This window comes from Adiantum capillus-veneris, chromosome 9 (assembly GCF_014529385.1).
Source record: "Adiantum capillus-veneris isolate H3 chromosome 9, ASM1452938v2, whole genome shotgun sequence".
In the NCBI taxonomy this organism is placed as follows: Eukaryota; Viridiplantae; Streptophyta; class Polypodiopsida; order Polypodiales; family Pteridaceae; genus Adiantum; species Adiantum capillus-veneris.
In genome coordinates this window covers 47,993,047-48,012,443 of record NC_140939.1, presented here as the reverse complement: position 1 = coordinate 48,012,443, position 19,397 = coordinate 47,993,047, and the positions used below count along the sequence as shown (strand labels likewise).

General features: G+C 41.6%; 1 pseudogene; it reads left to right on the top strand.

The window, feature by feature from the left end:
* The first annotated feature begins 1,329 nt into the window (after positions 1–1,329).
* On the top strand, positions 1,330–15,618 carry LOC147450452 (uncharacterized; annotated as a pseudogene).
* The last annotated feature ends 3,779 nt before the right edge of the window (positions 15,619–19,397 follow it).

The following is a 19,397-nucleotide window of genomic DNA, read 5'->3' as shown; positions in this document are numbered from 1 at the left end:
AAGAGTCCAATAGTGATGGAAGGAAGGCTTTCTGCAACTGTTCTTTCTATTGCTATGGCGGGCGGTTTGTGCATACTTCAACCCTTTATCGACACCAAATTCTTTCAAAGAGATTTGGGAGCTTGAAGCTCCATTTTGGTTTAGATGTGCCACATGTAGCACCTTCCTTGAGTGAAGGTCTCAACGTGGAGGAAGAGAAAATGGAAGATTCAAATGGCGGTGACCATCATGCAGATGGTGACGACCATTTACAGGCTGATGCTAGCGTGCAAGATAGTAGGGAGGAAAATGAGGAAGGGACATCTATTGTTCTCTTTGAACTAATAGAGAGAATAGTAGAACTTCAAAGTTTATGGGATGAACATAAAATGCTGATAGGTGTTCAAGATCAAATGCTACGTCTTCTGTTTGGTGACCTTGGTGGAGCTAGGGTAAAGAACTACTCTTCGAAAAGAAGCCTAGCTAAATTGTTGGTTCAGTTGCCAAAGACATGGGAAGGTGAGCTTGGAGGGGTACAAGTACCCGCGTGCTGGGATCAATTACAAACAATGTTGAAAGGTTTGAGGATAGTGAATGCCTCTCGTTATCGTATTTGTACAGGAAGTAATGGAGCAAAGCACGCACCCGAACTTCTATACCCAAGTATAGAGGACAACTTTGTAGGAGAGGTTCTAAGGTGTGCCTGTTCAGGTGCTTCAAACTCCAAAAAGCTTAAACGTGACTGTATTACTTGCTGTGAAAAGTGCAGAGTATGCACAAAGCCAAGAAAGTCAATGCTTGCTTTTGATTTTATTCCAATAGGACCTCAAATGAAGCTTCTTACAAGGAGTAGAACCTTTTGTCATGAGCTATTGAGTTTGTGGCGCCATAAAAATCAATGGTGTCAGGGAGATGCATTTTCTACGGGAAGGCATATAAAGGAATTCTGGGATGGAACAGAATTCCAAGGAGTGAAGAACTTTTGGGACCCATTGTCAACATATGAGCTGCCAGTTGTTTGCTCTACACCTGGATGTAAGAAGTCTTACACAACTTTTCCCTTTGACAAATGCTCTCAAAAACTTGAAGATGCATGGGATGCTGATCGAGCAGTGTACACTTTTATCTGCTCCGAATGCAAGGAAGAAATCGAATGTGAGAAAAGGTTGTGCAAGGTAATGATGTCTATCTTCCTCTTTTTCTTAGCAAAATATACACTGAATGTCCTTACTTACTCTGATTGTTGGTGTGCATAATCAGGGTGACCCTAGAAATATAGCTCTCTTGTTGCATTGGGACGGGTTTCAAACTTCAAGAACCACACAAAAAAGTTGTGGGGTTGTGGAGATTATGGTGCTCAATGCTGGAAAACAAAACTCTATGGATATCATGCCAGTCTTGTTTATTCCACAAAGCTGCAAAAAGATTATTAAGTCTTCCGGCGATGTCTTCGGATCATTTCTGAAACCATTAGTGGATGAGTTGGAATCACTATATATTGATGGAGTGGATGTATTATATGAGTATCCACTAGAAAACATCTTTGATGATACGAGGGTGGAATCTAAATTCTGTAAGATACGAATTATGGTTATGATGGTTACCGGAGACCATCCGGCCCAATGCAAGATTGGCTTGTTCAAAAATGGGGGACAAGAGTTCTGCAGGAGAGATAAGCCACATGCATCACTTGCAAGAGATAGGCCTGGACTAGAAGGGAGGTATATTTACAATGAAAATCGCTTACAAGTCAGATACCCACCAGTTGCAAGAACAAAAAACGAGATGGTTCATGCCATAGCTGAGGCAAAGAGGTGTTGTACTTTTTCTGAGAAGGATGAGATTTGGAAGAAAGCTGGTTTATCAGGGGAGTCAATACTTTGGAGACTCTTTGACTTATATGGATTTGACCCCTCTCTTGACTTGGTTTTTGATGTAATGCACACCTTGTCTCTAAATGTTTTCAAGAAGTATATTGCACACTTATTCCAGAATGCAGATTCTTCAGTGAAGAAAAATATTGATGAAGCCACTTTGACTGTTACAAAATTGGCACCAGCATCTATTCGCTATGGTCCGTGGCCAAACTCACCAAGTGTCTATTATGAATCCTTCAAGGCGGAAGAGAATCAAAAGTTTATGTAGTGGTGTCTACCATATATTCTAAGAGTCGTAGATGGTATTCCGCATGAGATACAAACTTTAGGAATCTTGTTAGTGGACATAGCACATAGCTTTTATGGCTACAGTCGAGAACATGGAATGTCGGCTACTGACATTCAGGTTATCAAATCCTTGCTGCAATCTTGGAGAATCCGAAAGGAGGAATACTCAGGAGCAAACTCATCACCCTTGGAGCATGTAGCTGGAAGTGGGGAACTACTTGAGGATATTTTGCGGCATGGACTACATGACATATATTGGTGCTATATGTTCGAACGTTTAGTGAAAGCGTACAGTGCTATCAAAACAAATAGCATAAATGATGAAGCATCTTTTGTACAATTCTATCTGAGAATGTTTTTCACAAAAGTATTCCAAGCAATCCAACATGATAAAGATGCCCTGCTACCTTGTGATAGAGTCCTACAACAATTGCATAGTGTATTGGGTCAAACTACTGCAGCTGATTGTGCAATCGGGGCCTCCATTGCATGCTGCTCTTCACATCTTGATGGACTATTCAACGTTACTTCTATTGGAAAGGCAAGATCGTTGTGGAACGACATCTTAAAGTATGGCAAGAGAGCATCTTGTACTGATAACATTCTTATGAAGGGTATTGCAATATCAAAGAGGAGGGGTAATTATAGGGTTACAACATCTGAGGAGGTTACCTACTTAAGGAGCTTTTGGAACATCGATGATGAAAGCTTTTCATTTGGTGATGTGCAAACATATGACAAAGTCTTCTATAAAGGATAACTTTTCAAGATTGGCAATGATGTAGTTGTAAAGGTGGACGCGTTAGACACCTTGTCTGAGGAGAGAGGTCATTGGAAAGCTCGCATAACCTCTTTCTTCTCCATGCAGCTTGATGGGAAAGCAATGATGTTTTTTGGTGCAGCTTACTACAAACAATGTATTACAGGAGACAATAATTCAGAGGAACTAGTCATAGATACAATGACTGGAATGAGCATTCTTGAGAAAACACCGCTTCCATTTACTTGGGATTTGATAGCGGGAAAAAGAGCAGTGCAATCGGGTGGCCTCTGTACTCGTGCACACTCCACAAACCACGCCTCATGCAAACAAGCAAAGAACAAAACAAAGGGGGCACCACCCTAAATTAAGAGGTTTAGGGACCTCACACATAGTGCACATAGGCAAGTGAGACTTCTGGCATTATGATGGCATCAAAACATATGGAAAAACACATAGAAACGAAGCTTAGGGACCTTATGTAGCATATATATACACAAGACATCAGCTTAACAATACAACGGCATCTGATCATACATAACAAGGATATAGAGAAGCAAGCCAAGGATGGCATAATCCCTTGTCAAAAACAATCAACCCAGCAAGTAGGTATGATCCTACTAGCAACACATCAATACCTTAGAGAATGATGGCGAGGATGGTGGCCATGGAGCATGAGAGAAGACTCCTTATTTAGGTTTTAGGGCTAGTAATGTAGCATACTAGAGGGAGAGAGAGAGAGGGAGAGAGAGTAGAGCTCCATCCATAGCTCCTTGTTGTGAGCAATGTCGTCATAGCTTCATTGCTTGGTGAAGTGGGTGAAGTGTTGTTTTTGGAGTGAGAGAAGGCCTCCTTATATAGGTTTCTGACAGGGTTTAGGATTAGGGATAAACATGCTTAAATCCGCTGATTGGGGTTACTTTTTGCTTAGGGTGGTCAACAGATTGAGGTCACCTGATATGTCACCATCAAGATATTCTCTAGAGTGATGTGAGAGGGGAGGGTAAATGCTGATTTTTCGATTGTGACACATGGGGATAAGGCCTTGACTAGCATTTAAGAGCAGGTGAGGTGGCTGTTGAAACTAGAGGTTCTGCATATGTCAGGGGGGGACCTGCTGGGTCCTCCTGAATATCAAATTCTCAAAAAATCCTCAACCATGGCTTCTTTTGACATGTGTTCTTTGAAAAAATCAGCATGTCTCTTTTCAACTCAAAAGTCTTTATTCCTGTTGACTCACCTTTACCATAAGATTTTCCCCTTTTCTCCTCCTGTAACTGCATTGTTGATGCCCAATCACTGCTTCTAGTAACAGTGAACTGTTACCTACCAAATACTTATGGTGCAGTAAAAAATATTTACCATGGGTAAAAAAAGTTACTGTAGGTAAAAAGTGATTTGTATTTACCATGTAGGTGAAAAATATTTACTGTGGTAAAAAATATTTACTGTCGGTAAAAAAGTGAAAACGGAGTATGCTGTGCTGTGAGTCCACACGAACATCCTCGTGTAAATTTCACTAGAAATTCACACCTAGAATGGGCTATTCAGTAAGATATAGGTTGTAGGCATGCATAAGAGCTCGTTCCCACGTATCTTCTGTCCATGGCACTTTTTACTCTTTGGTGCTTGTGAAGTAGATTTTTCTTCTCTTTCGAGATCCCTTGGACTAGAGTATCCTCATCTCCCCAACAACTGACTGTGCCTTTATTGCATCTTCAGAAGGGGTCCTAAAAACCATGCATCATATGGCCCTCCCCCTTAAGCTAGAGGTATTTGATGCCTCTAGCTGTAGGTTGTGCTACAATAGGGTTCTCTTGAATACTTACCCACCTGGTACCAATTGAATTTGCCATGTTACTACTTTCTTGGCTGATGCACCCTGTTTAGTCCTTTCTGATGAATAATTGTATCCATCCATGACTAACAACTGGTCTCCTAGACCCTTGAAAGCCATACCCCATCCATTGTCAATATCCACTTTCTTTGGTAGCATTCTCTCTCTTTTTTTTTTGTCTTCTCTTTTTTTTTTTTTTTTTGAAACGACTATGTACATGATTGTTACCTTAGTTGGAGCTCGAATATGATGAGCTCTCCTCTAAACCATCCTTAGCATTGATTTCACCAGCATATGGCTGTGAAAGACGACATTGGTAGGCCTTCAATTGCCAACCATTTACCGGGGTCTGATGTACCTTACCATCTAGGTCACCTAGTTGGGAACTACCATTTGAGAACCTCTGTATCACTACAAAAGGGCCTTCCCACTTAAGCAAGAACTTACCATGCTTCCTGCGATCAAAGCGATTGTCGTATCTGAGCACTAAAGAACCTTCCTTGATACCTTTCTTGACAAGGTTGCGATTGAACTTCTTTCATTTCTTCTCTGCCTGGGCTGCATAGTACTTCACTGCTGACTCTCGATCTAGCCCTAACCTCTCCAAATCGATGATTCTTCCTTCCACCTGCTTCTCTTGACTATCCTCTTGATGTGCTTTTAGAACTCGGAGGCTCGCTAGCTCCACTTCTATAGGCAATAGTGCCTCTTGCCCGTAAACCAAGTGAAAAGGTGTATACCCCAAGGATGTTTTAAAGGATGTTCTGTAGGCCCAAAGTGCTGCATCTAGGTGTTTGTCCCATGCCTTAGGATGTAAATGCACTTGCTTAGTGATGATTTTACATATAAGACCATTTACCTTTTCCACAAGACCATTGCACTGAGGGTAGTATGGTGTAGAGTGCCTACGCTTGATTTTTAACCTGCTCATCAATTGCCCAACTAAATCAGCTCGAAATCCCGGTCCCCTATCCGAGAGAATCTCCAAAGGTGTGCCAAAACGGCAACAAAGGCATTCAAAAATGAAATCACTCACGTCCTTGGCTGTGATGCGCTTTGTGGGACGAGCTTCTGCCCATCTGGTCATGTACTCCACCCCTATAATGATGTATTCCTTCCCTGATTGAGTGCAAGGTAGTGGCCCTATTGCATCTATCCCCCATTTTTCAAATGGCCCATGGGTTTTGATTGGATGCTGATTTTCATGGGTAAGACGCCTTGGTCCAGCTTTTTGGCAAACCTCACATGTGCGGCACCAATGTTGTACATCTCGATGGAGGCTTCGCCACGTGAAACCTGCTTGTAAAATCTTTCTGCTAGTAATCTCTTGTGCAAAGTGGCCACCACACACACCTTCATGACAACTAAACAAAATATCCTTTATCTCTTGGGATGCAGGAACTCTCCTTAAGACAACATCTTTCCCTCTACAATACAAGTCCTCATTCACTAAGCTATAGCTGGTAGCCTTTTTTGCCAACCACCTACGTTCACTTTTACTCATACCAGAGGGTGCTTCACAATGCTCAAGAAAGTAAAGTAAATCATGAAGCTCCTCCTTTCCCTGGTATAAAGGACTTTTCACAAGGATAGCACCTACTATGAGAGTTTGTAGTTCTTCACCTGCTAAGGCATCTGCTTCTCGATTTTGATCTCTAGGTACAAAGTGCACTCGAACTTCTTTAAAACCCTTCAACAAGGCCTTTGCTTCCCTCATCTTAACAGACAATTTGTCATTTTTACAGGCCCATACACCAACCATTTGCTTAACAATCAACATGGAGTCACCAAAAACATTTAGCTTTGTGATGCCCTGAGAAAGACAACATTGCAACCCTAAAACAAGGGCATGGTACTCTGCCTCATTGTTAGAATGAACCTCTTTTAGATGAAACCCTTTTGCAAAGATATTCTCCTTCTCTGGACCTAATATTACTATGCCTGCTGATGCCTTGTCTTTGGTCCTCTTGTAAGCCCCATCAAAATACAGACTGTGTGCTCCCAGTAGAACTTCAAGCTTCGGGATAGGTGGTACCTTACTAGGTGCCTCTTTCTTGGCCTTCTCATAACACCTTTGTGTGAGGACATCTGCCAAACAAGCACGGGTGGAATCCTCTACTTGTAGTGTGTAGTCAAACTCTTGAAGCTGCACCACCCACTTTGCTATTCTTTGAGACAATTCCATGTGTTGTAGGGCATATGGAAAAACCTCCTCAGTTGTGATCACCACAAATTGTCTCGGAAGTAAGTAAGCCCGAAACTTCTCCATTGCAAACTTAAGAGCTAGCACCAATTGCTCAGTTGCGCTGAAACCCTTTTCAGCAGCTGTCATCACTCTACTAGAGAAGTAGACTGGTCTCATGAGAGATGTCGTTGGGTCTTTTTGCATCAAGACAGCTCCTAGAGCTTCTGGACCTACACTAGGATTTACATAGAATAATTCACCCTATGTGGGTTGTAGGACAACAGGCAATGAGCTCAAAATGGTTTTAACTTCTTGAAAGCACCTTTCACCCTCCTCACTCCATGTCAATGTAGTGTGTTTAGTGAGCTGCTGCAAAGGATAGATTGCCTGAGAAAGGAGATGTATGAATCGTCCCATGTAGCGAACCTTTTGAATGAAGCAGACTAGTTGCTTCACGTTTGAAGGAGTAGGTAAAGCTAACAATGTCTTTACCTTTTCAGGGTCAGCCTCAATACCATCTTGAGACACAACATGGCCTAGTAGAGTGACCTTGCTCTCACCTATGTGGCACTTGTATTTATTCAATTGCCCACCCAATTGGGCCAGACGGGTGAAACCTTCATCAACCTTGGACAGATGTACTTCCCTAGAGCTGTAAATGCAAAAATCATCAATGAAGACTCGTATGGACTTACCAAAGTAAGGTTGAAACACCAAGTTCATAAACCTCTGGAAAGTAGCTGGGGCATTAGTTAAACCAAAAGGCATAACTCTATAAGCAAAACACCCCCAAGGTGTTATGAAGGTAGTCTTTCTTTGGTCTTCATCTGCAATTCTGATTTGGAAGTAGCCTGAGTACCCATCACACACTGTGTACCTTTCATGACCAGCCACTTCATTTAGTATTTCATCTTGAAAAGGCAAAGGAAAATGGTCCCTTTTTGTGGCTGCGTTTAGAGGCTTGTAATCCACACATACCCTCCACTTCCCATTTTTCTTTGGTGCTACCACAACTGGAGACACCCACTCAGAATCTTCCACTGGGTAGATAAATCCTGCCTTGAGTAATCTTTTTACTTCTTTTAAGAGTGCATCTTGTTGCACTAGCCCTAATCTCCTTAGCCTTTTCACCACTGGTTTGGCACCTTCCTTTAATTGGATATGGTGTTGGGTTACTGTCACTCCTTTAATGTGCTCGTAATCAGTTATAAAGAGGCCAACATGCTTCTTTAGTACCTGCAAATAGGGTTCTCTCTCTTCTTCTAGTAGGTCCTTAGCTAGCATCTCCTCTAAGCCTGTGGCTTCTTCCTTGTTTAGAGAGTCTTGACCACCTTCTCCTTCTGGGTTTCGCAATATTATACCCATGACTTCCAAAGAGCTAGCATCCTCCTCAGATGAATCATCCTCAGATGAATCATCCTCAGATGAAGAGCAGCTGCTTGTGCTCCATTCATCCATAGAAGTCTCCATCTCTAGGTCTTGTTGTCTACCCTGCTTCATGTCATACACAATTTGTTGTTGCTTGCCACCTACCTTATGATTTGGTCGCAACTCAAGGGAACCTGTCTCCCAATCTTGCCTAGCTTTCATAGCCATAAGCCAAGGTCTTCCAAGGATTAGCGGATAGCCCCCCCCCCCCTTAGTTGGGATCACATAAACATCAATTGAGATTGCCACACCAAAAGCTGAAACCTTCACTCCATTAACCTTTCCCACACAAGCCACCCTTACATTATTTTCCATCTTAGCTTGTAAGGAAGTTTGCTCGTTTACTTCCAAACCCAACCTATGCATTAATTTCTCTGTCATAACACAAATCTCGGCTCCACCATCTACGTACACATTGGAGACTCGCTGACTCTTAATCTCTGCATCAATGACTGGCACGATATCCTTCATGCCTCTTGCACTAATAGACCCAACTGACTTTGCCTTAGCCCTCCTGGTGCTGACCATCTTAGACCAGGTTCTAAACATATTTGGGGAAAGGTGGAGGAGTTGTTGCCATGAAATCTTTGGTCCTTGCTTACTCACATCTGCTACCAGGTCGTAAGGTATGGATCCTACCCCAAGTGGAAAGTCTTCTACTCCTATGTGCCTCCTTGACCTACTCTTCCTTTTCTTGTCTCCTATCACTTGGGAGGAACCCTCATTCCCTTTATCCGACGCTTAAGCTTCCATTTCATCAGTTCTTTGTATCCTAACTCTCTTTATTGGCATGGCAACAGCTTCCTCCATTTTTTCTTTCCCTTTATCCTTACCATTGTCAAGACTTATGACAGAGACAGCCCTGTCCTCCCCTCCCGATGGTAGTGGAGGGATCTCTGCTGGTGCTTGTGGTGGTGGAGGGGGTCTCAATATTTGGATTGGTGGAGCCACGTGTGCATTTTGTCCATTTAGTGGCCTAGCTCGAGGAGGAGTGACTTGCTGGCGAGGAGGCTGTCTTTGATTACCATTTCCTTGATAGCGTCGTGGATGGGGGCAATAATACATGCCGTGACCTACCTCTCCACAGTTGTAGCAAATGTACTCACGTGCTTGCCTTTGTCCTTCTTGTCTATTTCGTTCATTTCCTGGCTGGGGAGCCCTTACACCTTGAACCAGATTGATGGACAGGCTCTCTAGTTGATTGGTGATTTGTTGAAGTAATTCTTGTTGAGAGGACTCTTGGTCTGTTGCTCCTGTCCCTGCTACTACCCTTATCGTAGGTTGAGCTAGCGGTGGAGGCTCCATTCCCCCTTGTAGTTGAGCTTGGAATTTTAACTTCCTATCCTTCTCCCTTGCATAAGTCATAGCTTTATCAAAGGTATCTGGGAATTTACCTTTTACCTTTCCTCGAAGGATGGGGTAAATCCCTGCCAGGAAACAGTCCTTCTTTAGGCATTCTGGCACCCTTTCTCCTTCACCTAGTGATGCACACCATTTCTCCCACAGGTTGGAAAACTTTCCTTCATAGCTTCTATAGTCATTGGGTGATGTTTGGCGTAGCTCTAAGAGCTGTCTCCATATCTCCTCTGGAGGCCCATGGCGGCGAAATTCTTCGATGAAGGCCATCTTTAAGGACTCCCAGTTTCTTCTTTCTTCAGGTACCAAAGTTTGATACCATAATTTTGCACCTTCCCTCAAGACCAAAGGAAAGGCCTAACTTAGTAGCTTCGTCATCCCTTCCCAATACCAGAAAGGCCATTTCCAAATTATCCAAAAAGTCTGGAGCAACCTCCCCAGGCTTACCATAAAAATTAGGGAAGGCCATAAGTGAGAGAGTCAAAAATTACACAAACAGCTCCAATTTATTTTAAAACAGAGTATGGTAATTACAATTTGGAACTTTAGCACAACTTAGCTCAAAATAGGATGAAGATCGACACATCAAAGGAATGGTAATAGTCTAGTAAGGGTAGAATGACAGGATGAGGAGAGCGCAAGATTTCCCCAAGTCTCTCGGCTCCAAACAACAGGGCTATTCTTTGCTGATAAAAGATTTTTCTATCAATACAAATATTCACACGGATATGACACACAAAATGGAAAGGAAACATGCGGGGATAATCATTCTCATTATTGGCATCCATACTTACACACAAGAGCCTAGCTTAGTTGCACCACCTTGGGACCAATGAGCCTGATCAGCCACAGAAGGTCAACACCTCGGATCACTTCGACTCTTCTTGATGCATCTGTGAAGACGTAAGGCGTGATGGCAACACTTTGTACAATGCTGAGCCTTTTAACAAGCAAAAATTGGATGCTATTACCATAATCAGCATGACGAATAAAAGTGACACCATTAATGTGTAGCACATCATCAACTAAGATAGTTTCCTTAGATTGAGATAACTTCTTGAAAATTAGCAGCAAAGGTAGGACAGGGAGGCTTTTCACCCGGTCTCCAAAGCACTTTGGACAATATCCAAAGTGATCTTCACGTGGACAGGAGGTTGGCTTGGGATTGGTGGTGTCTGGATTCACAAAGTGCACTGGGAGCACTTGCAGATGGGCGGCAATCTTGTAGGCAAGCCTTCGCCTCTTTGCTTCAGGAGGATTTAGGGGTGAGAGTCGTGGTTGCAAGTTGGAGGTTGAAGTTGGTTGCTCACTAGCCTTTTTCTTGCCTGTAGTGGTCATGTAATCCCTTATTAATGAGGTTAAGCCAAATGTTACCTTACGCTTGAGCACGCGCTGCGGCCTTGGGCCACTTAGGTGTAGAGGTGATCTTCCTTCTCTTAGTCGGCTCCTCAGGAAAGAGAGGTTTGGTGATGATATCTCTTCCCTTAATGTGTGTCACAGTACCTTCCTGTATGTTGATGTAGAATATTTCAAGCTCGTGTGCGTTGGAGGTTTTTGGAGCACTCATAGGTTGAGAGGAGAGGTATATCAAGCTCTTCTTCTCACTCTCCTTCGTTGGCGACGATCACGAACAAGGCATGTAGAAGAACTTACTTCTTGAATTTCAATGACACTGCAACCTGGTAACAAGACCTCGATGAAAGCTTTTAAGGCCTCTAAAGCCTCCTCCTCTTCTGTTCTCCAATTTGCAAACTCCTCACGCCATTCGTCCATGTTGTAGATTGCACATCTTCATTGCTTGTGGACTGAAGGTCTGTGTAGCCCTCCTCTGTGGGGGCACCAAAATGATAGCGGGAAAAAGAGCAGTGCAATCGGGTGGCCTCTGTAATCGTGCACACTCCACAAACCACATCTCATGCAAACAAGCAAAGAACAAAACAAAGGGGGCACCACCCTAAATTAAGAGGTTTAGGGACCTCACACATAGTGCACATAGGCAAGTGAGACTTCTGCCATTATGATGGCATCAAAACATATGACAAAACACATAGAAACGAAGCTTAGGGACCTTATGTAGCATATATATACACAAGACATCAACTTAACAATACAACGGCATCTGATCATACATAACAAGGATACAGAGAAGCAAGTCAAGGATGGCATAATCCCTTGTCAAAAACAATCAACCCAGCAAGTAGGTATGATCCTACTAGCAACACATCAATACCTTAGAGAATGATGGCGAGGATGGTGGCCATGGAGCATGAGAGAAGACTCCTTATTTAGGTTTTAGGGCTAGTAATGTAGCATACTAGAGGGAGAGAGAGTAGAGCTCCATCCATAGCTCCTTGTTGTGAGCAATGTCGTCATAGATTCATTGCTTGGTGAAGTGGGTGAAGTGTTGTTTTTGGAGTGAGAGAAGGCCTCCTTATATAGGTTTCTGAGAGGGTTTAGGATTAGGGATAAACATGCTTAAATCCGCTGATTGGGGTTACTTTTTGCTTAGGGTGGTCAACAGATTGAGGTCACCTGATATGTCACCATCAAGATATTCTCTAGAGTGATGTGAGAGGGGAGGGTAAATGCTGATTTTTCTGATTGTGACACATGGGGATAAGGCCTTGACTAGCATTTAAGAGCACGTGAGGTGGCTGTTGAAACTGGAGGTTCTGCACATGTCAGGGGGGGACCTGCTGGGTCCTCCTGAATATCAAATTCTCAAAAAATCCTCAACCATGGCTTCTTTTGACATGTGTTCTTTGAAAAAATCAGCATGTCTCTTTTCAACTCAAAAGTCTTTATCCCTGTTGACTCACCTTTACCATAAGATTTTCCCCTTTTCTCCTCCTGTAACTGCATTGTTGATGCCCAATCACTGCTTCTAGTAACAGTGAACTGTTACCTACCAAATACTTATGGTGCAGTAAAAAATATTTACCATGGGTAAAAAAAGTTACTGTAGGTAAAAAGTGATTTGTATTTACCATGTAGGTGAAAAATATTTACTGTGGTAAAAAATATTTACTGTCGGTAAAAAAGTGAAAACGGAGTATGCTGTGCTGTGAGTCCACACAAACATCCTCGTGTAAATTTCACTAGAAATTCACACCTAGAATGGGCTATTCTGTAAGATATAGGTTGTAGGCATGCATAAGAGCTCGTTCCCACGTATCTTCTGTCCATGGCACTTTTGACTCTTTGGTGCTTGTGAAGTAGATTTTTCTTCTCTTTCGAGATCCCTTGGACTAGAGTATCCTCATCTCCCCAACAACTGACTGTGCCTTTATTGCATCTTCAGAAGGGGTCCTAAAAACCATGCATCAGGATTGTGTGCGGCCTATCTATTCTTTGCTTCATAAATTTATCCCATTGCCATTATCGAGGAGCCAAAGATTGATTACATATGAAGTTAAGGACCTAAAGCAGAGGGCTAAGCTACTAATGGAAGGCAATTGTGGGAATGTACCCTTGTGGTTGGAGCATGATGACATTGTCAAAGTCCGTTTAGAAAACAATGGTACAATACAATTCAAGCATGCTGTTGTAAGATGTGTACAATGTGACAGCAAAATCACAAAGCTTTCTATTTTGAAATCTGATGCAAGTGATCCTCATATATGGAAAGTTCATAAGGAGGAAAGCACATGGAGAGATTGGGATTCTTGTGTTCTTTTAATCAAAGATTGGATTGTACTAAAACGTAAAAAAGTTAGAAATCTTGGAGAAAGTGATCGATGGATCCCTATTTTATGGAGATGTCCATAAGTCAAGGACATGAGAAAAAGACATTTATAAAGTACTTGATCACATTAGGCTTTTGCTATTAGAGAAATAAATGATTTTGTGGTTTGAATTTTATTATATGGTTGAGCATTGTTGTCTCTATGATTTATTTTCATCTTAACTTTTTGTATTGTTCGAGTTATATCTCAAGTGGCACAAATTGAAACTTTTTGGAGTCTATCTTATCTGCATATGTCGAATACTCGTGTAGGGCTCGCATGGATCTTCCACAATCAATTTTTCAGCAACTAGTTTCACTTCCTCATGAGGAGACTGTGAAACTACTCGACGCTTGGAGGGAACATCACTCTTTGGGTAACAAAAGGGTTGTTGGTAACTCAACTAGTTCTCTTCCATATGATCCGATCATATATGATCAAGTCTTTAGAGCTCCTCCTCCTAAACATAGAGAGCACAATAAGTTGTATGGTAGAGAATTTCTTAAAAAAGAGGATCATGGTCAGTATAGAGTGTTGTGTGCAAATTATGGGATGGTGCGAGGGTGGTTTGCAAAGGTAGGGCCAATTGCAGATTTGAGACATAATAGCAAGGGTAAAGATATGGTTTTGAGTATCATCCGAGAGAAGATGGGTGAGCTAAAGCCAGTGAAAGTATATGGTGTGGAATATTTGTGGAAAGAGTCCGACATTTATAATTGGTGTATAAAGTCATTGGCGTCCAAAAGAAAGTGGACCAAACAAAAGGCTTGCAAAAGCGCTATAATGGTATAAGTTTTTGTATTATCTTTTTATTTTGCTTTCAAATCATATGCTATGTAGATGTTTATCTTATTCTTGAGTTATGTTACATTTTTAAGGATACTCATGATGTTCAAGAGCTTGACAATGATGGTGTAGAGAAAGAGACAGAATTATCATCAAAGGTAATAGTATAGAATGATTTTTAAGAGTTTTGATATTAAGTTTCTTATTGAGTAATTTTTATTAGGACGAGGATGCTTCCAAGCAAAGTTATGATGAGAACTTTGTAGATGTGGTAGAGGGCGATAAAGACATCTCAGAATCTACACTGGTAATTGATATATACTATTCTTTATACAAGTGTAATGCCGATCTTTTAAGATTTTTTAAAGTTTTGTGTATGTCTTATGTATTTAGAAAGAAGCTGATGTATACATTCCAGAAATATCTTGGGACAATGATGAAAATCATATGGCTGCATATGAGGTATATGAAGATCATGCTACTTCTTTTGCTCTCTCTCATTTCATATCTACATGATGATTTATTTATGTGAAAATGTTGGCTTAGGAGTATCAAAATTTTATGAAAGAAAATATCTTTTCTAGTGCACTAGGAGATGTGGATTCAATGTCTTTGTCTGCTGGTGATAAGTCTCATGAAACTTCAATCGAGAAGCTGGTGAGATTTTGTTCATGTTTTTTTCTCATTGTGTAACATTTTTAGAGATGTAAAAAATATCAAGTTGTGTTTTTTGTGTTGGTAGATATCGGATAAGTTAAATAAAGTTGAAAAAATTGCATCTAAAGGGTGCGATGAAGAGCATTCTAGAAAGAGTACTCGAAAACGGAAGGTATTCGAATTATACTATTAAACTAATGCTAATTGTAAACATGTTAAATAAATGTCATTAAAGTAAGCTTGGGTTATGTCTTAGGCTACAACTAAGCTTGCTGAACTCCTTCAAAAAAAAAAGAAGGGTCAAAAGCTAAGAGGATTCAAAAGTCAAAGGTAGCTGTTTTGTTTTTTGTTGATGGCTCTAAACACTTATACTATGGTAATAAATCTAAAGTAATGTGTCTTGTCTCTCTTTTTAGGATGTTGAGAAAGATGTTTTTGTTTCTAATGAGAAGGCTACCTTGGAAGTGCAAGTTTGTTTTCAATCTTACAAATATATCTTATGATTACTCTCGAAAAGATTGCAACCATATTCTCTAATTTAACTCTTTATTGTGTAGGCACGCAAACTCACTAGAGAAGATCAAGAAACCATTCTGATGAAATGGTTTGGGGTTAGAAGAGTGGAAGAAGTGTATCCACTTGTGAAGCCTACTTACATGGCTTAAAAAAAAACGAACTCCTTTTTTTTTGTAGAAAAACGTGTGAAACTAGCTCTTCTACTATGTGTGAAGATTTGGTAGCTTGGCTTTTATTAGAAGGCATGATGATTGTAAGACTTGAAAAGATTGGCTCTCTTTCTTTGAAGGATGTAGAAGTAGCCAATGATAAAGACTAATGGTTGTATGATGGACTTTGTAAGAATTTTGAGAGACATCTATATGAAAGTGATCATTTTTAGTTTTCTATTTAATCTTTATCTCTTTTAGTCAAAAAGTATGTGCTATTTTGTATATGTTATGTTAAATTGATTATTTATGTGGATTATTATAATACAACTACATAGATAGCATTGTGTGGTTACAACTATGTAGATGAAAGAAGAATTTCTTACTATATGGTTAGTTAAAACTCCCATATAGCTATAATATTATGGCTACAGCCATATAGGAGAATCCGAGTCAAACTAGTAAGAAATATTGCTATATGGTTACTTAAAACTCCCATATAGCTATAATATTATGCTTACAACCATATAGGAATATTCTCATTATTACTAGTTTGCACTCTTACTAGATATGTGTATTCAATCTAGTAAGTTGCCTAGTAATTATATATTTTTTGCTATATAGAAATGCGTCCAAAGTTCCTTGTGTCGAAAAAAAGCGATGCAAAGAGAGCATGGAGGAGAGACACGGCATGTGGGTAGCTGCATGCCGTGAGCATGCTGCAAGGAAGAGAAATGCCAAGGGCATGTGTAGGTAGCTACTAGCACTAGCGAGAGAGCGACCAAGGGAGGACAAAAGTAGCGCTACATAAAAAGAGAGGAGCGTGCTAATGGGGGTGTTTTTTTTTATGAGCGCATGAGAGGAGAAGGCAACCAAGGAGAGAAAGGAAAGCACGATGCTGCTTGAAGGAGGGGAGGTTGTCCAAAGCTGCAAACGGATGGCATGAGCATGTCGATGCGAGGCTGCGAGTTGGATGCTGCATGGAGATGGAGAAGGTCGAGTTGCATGGCATGAGAAGGAGTATGCCAACAACAAGGAGAGGAAGTGCCGTTGCATAAAGGAGGGAGTAGAAAGAAAAAATGGCAAGAGTATAAGGCGTTGAGGAGGTGGTGTCGAGATGCAAAGGGGAAGCAAGATAGCGCTACAAGAAAGGAAAAGGAAGCATTGCTTGTGGCATAGACCAAGTTGAAAGCAAAAGGAGAGTTGTGTCACAAGGTGGTGGATAGTATGTCAAGGCAAAGAAGGTGGCTGATAGTGGTGAGAAGAAGGAAAGCTATCGTTCCATCATTGTACACCTAATGGTTTTGATTACGAATGACACGTTTTGTGAATGGGTATGTGTGTTTTGAGGTGCTCGAGTGTAGGCATATCCAATAGAGGTTTGCAGGTTGGGTTCTTGTGTGTGTTGACTAGGGGTTAGGGATGCCGTGAATGCTCTGGGCTATAGAGAGGCAACAATGTGTGTTCTAGGTGTGTTCTTCATTCCCCCTCTCCATCTTGTGGTGCCCCACTGAGAAACACACCGATTGCTCCACGATGAAGTGCTAAGGTTCAAAGTTGCTTCTGAATGGGGTCCATCGATATTCATTGGCAAGGAAGATACATAAGATTGGACATCGGATTTGGACTTGTATATGATGTTGTTACAGATGTTGACCAACGAAGCCAAGCTGAGGGGTTTGTCATTGGTAATGTAGGGCAAAGCAAAGGACTCGCTCATTAGTTTGAAGGTTGCCACCAATAGGCAATCATGGTCAATGGTTCAAGCATATTTTACCAGAGATTTCAAGATGATAATTTCAAGTGTCCGATTGGATGGGAGGCTTGACCAATTGGTATGTATGCAGTCAATTGTTCATGAAGACGTTGATTTGGGTGGTGAAGATTTAAAAGGTCTACTAGTAGCAGATATGAAAGTGATGGTGAGGATGCTTGGAGTGATTCAGGCTCCAATTTTGTGTAGGATTATGTGGCCTATGACAAAGATTGGAAAGTGATGCTCAAAGTAGCCTGGTCTACTATCTACATCAAATTCAAGTGAAGATGAAAGAAAGTTATATTGAGGTGATTTACCTATACAGGGGGTTGGGAAACCTTGTCTTGATTAGCATGTAGAGATACACTATATGGTTCCAAAGTTGGTTTGTGGTTGTGGAGAGGTGGCTCCAGTAATTAACTATGTGGACACAAGTATGAGTGTAGCTTATGAGAGCGAGCTTACATGCAAAGACGAAGGTGTTGCCAACCCTACAGATGATGAAGTGTGGGATCAATTTTTGTCTTGCTTGCCCAATGATGTGGTGATTGAGCAGGTGATTGAAGAATAGATAGAGGAAGATTATGGGACTAGAGAAGCACTTACAAAGTTCGTAGTTGGGCAGTTTAGTCTAGTCTATGTTGAACACGTTGAAGATTTAGCAGACCATGCTGTTGTGACTAAAGAGTTAGGTGTCGAATCGATTTTAGATCCAGCAATAGAGATGCGTGATGAAGGTTTGAAAAGGGAACCTGTATGCTTGGCTATGTAACAAGTGGAGGCAAACAACAAGGTATTGCAACTTTGTGTGTCAAGCCAAGGGCCAGGGGCCAGTCTAAACAGCTCAAGGGTGCCTACATAAAGGGTAGTGGATGGGCGGAGAGTTAGGGTTTAGACTCCCTGTGGCCTTAGAGTGGTAACTTGTCCGTGGAGCTAAAATTAGGAAAAGGGGTGCATGAAGCCTCTCTATCTTGGGCTCTTGGCCAAGAGTACTGTGTGTGCAGTGTCACTTAGTAGGCAGCAAAGCAGAAGATAGACAAGTGCCAAATCACAAGGAGAGGATTTTGATAGGCTTGTGTTGGAGAGAGGAAGATTTTTCATCTTCGGTGCAATTGCTTTCTCCCATTGTGCTACAACTCTCTCTCTCTCTCTCTCTCTCTCTCTCTCTCTCTCTCTCTCTCTCTCTCTCTCTCTCTCTCTCTCTCTCTCTCTCTCTCTCTCTCTCTCTCTCTTCAAGCGGGCGACAACACCATAGCTCACTGATGGTTGTGGTTTGCCCACTTGGGGCACCCAAAGTAGCCCTTTAGGGTGAAGTTTCAAAAAAAAAAACTAGGGGAAGGTGCTCACCGCCAACATCCACCTCCCCCCCCCCCCCCCCCCCCCCCCCCCCCCCCCCCCCCCCCCCCCAACTTGCTCTCTTTGGCTATAAACTCGGCTAGCCTCCAAGTGAAAATATCCAAGGCACGCTACGACAAAGGGTGGCTCTCTAATCATTGCAAATTCAAACCAAATTCATAGACATTCGAGAAATTTCAAACGCCCATATTACTTCAGTATCCAAAAGGAAGATTTTCAACCATCCAACCTGGCGTTTACCACGGGCTACACCATAATAGTTGGGCGCTGATAGCAGCACCATGTTTCTACCTACAAGTTGACAATTTCTCGACATCAAACTTAGACAGAGTCTTTTCCATCAGGCTTTGTCTAGGACTTGAAGGTATTAAACTAACAAGGCTAATTAACTTGATAGCCGGTTCCAAATTGTTCTTGGTAGGCATTAATTTTCTCTCTAAGGTACATATTTTCTCTTGCTAGCACAACACAATTTACTCCATGGATTTGAATATTGATATGGCGTATACGTTCAATTTTGAAAATCCTGCATCAGTTCCACCTGTTGGCTGCTGCCCCATGATCTGGTACTCTCTTGGAGGGTGTCCGCATGATAATAGGGTCAGATGATAGCTACACATTGCTTGATATCCAAGAGTTTAGATTAATACAAACACACATGACTGTTTTAGAATTTAATTTTGCATAGTTGAATGCAAATGTCACCAAGATGTCTAATATGCTTGCACAATTCATGCATCCT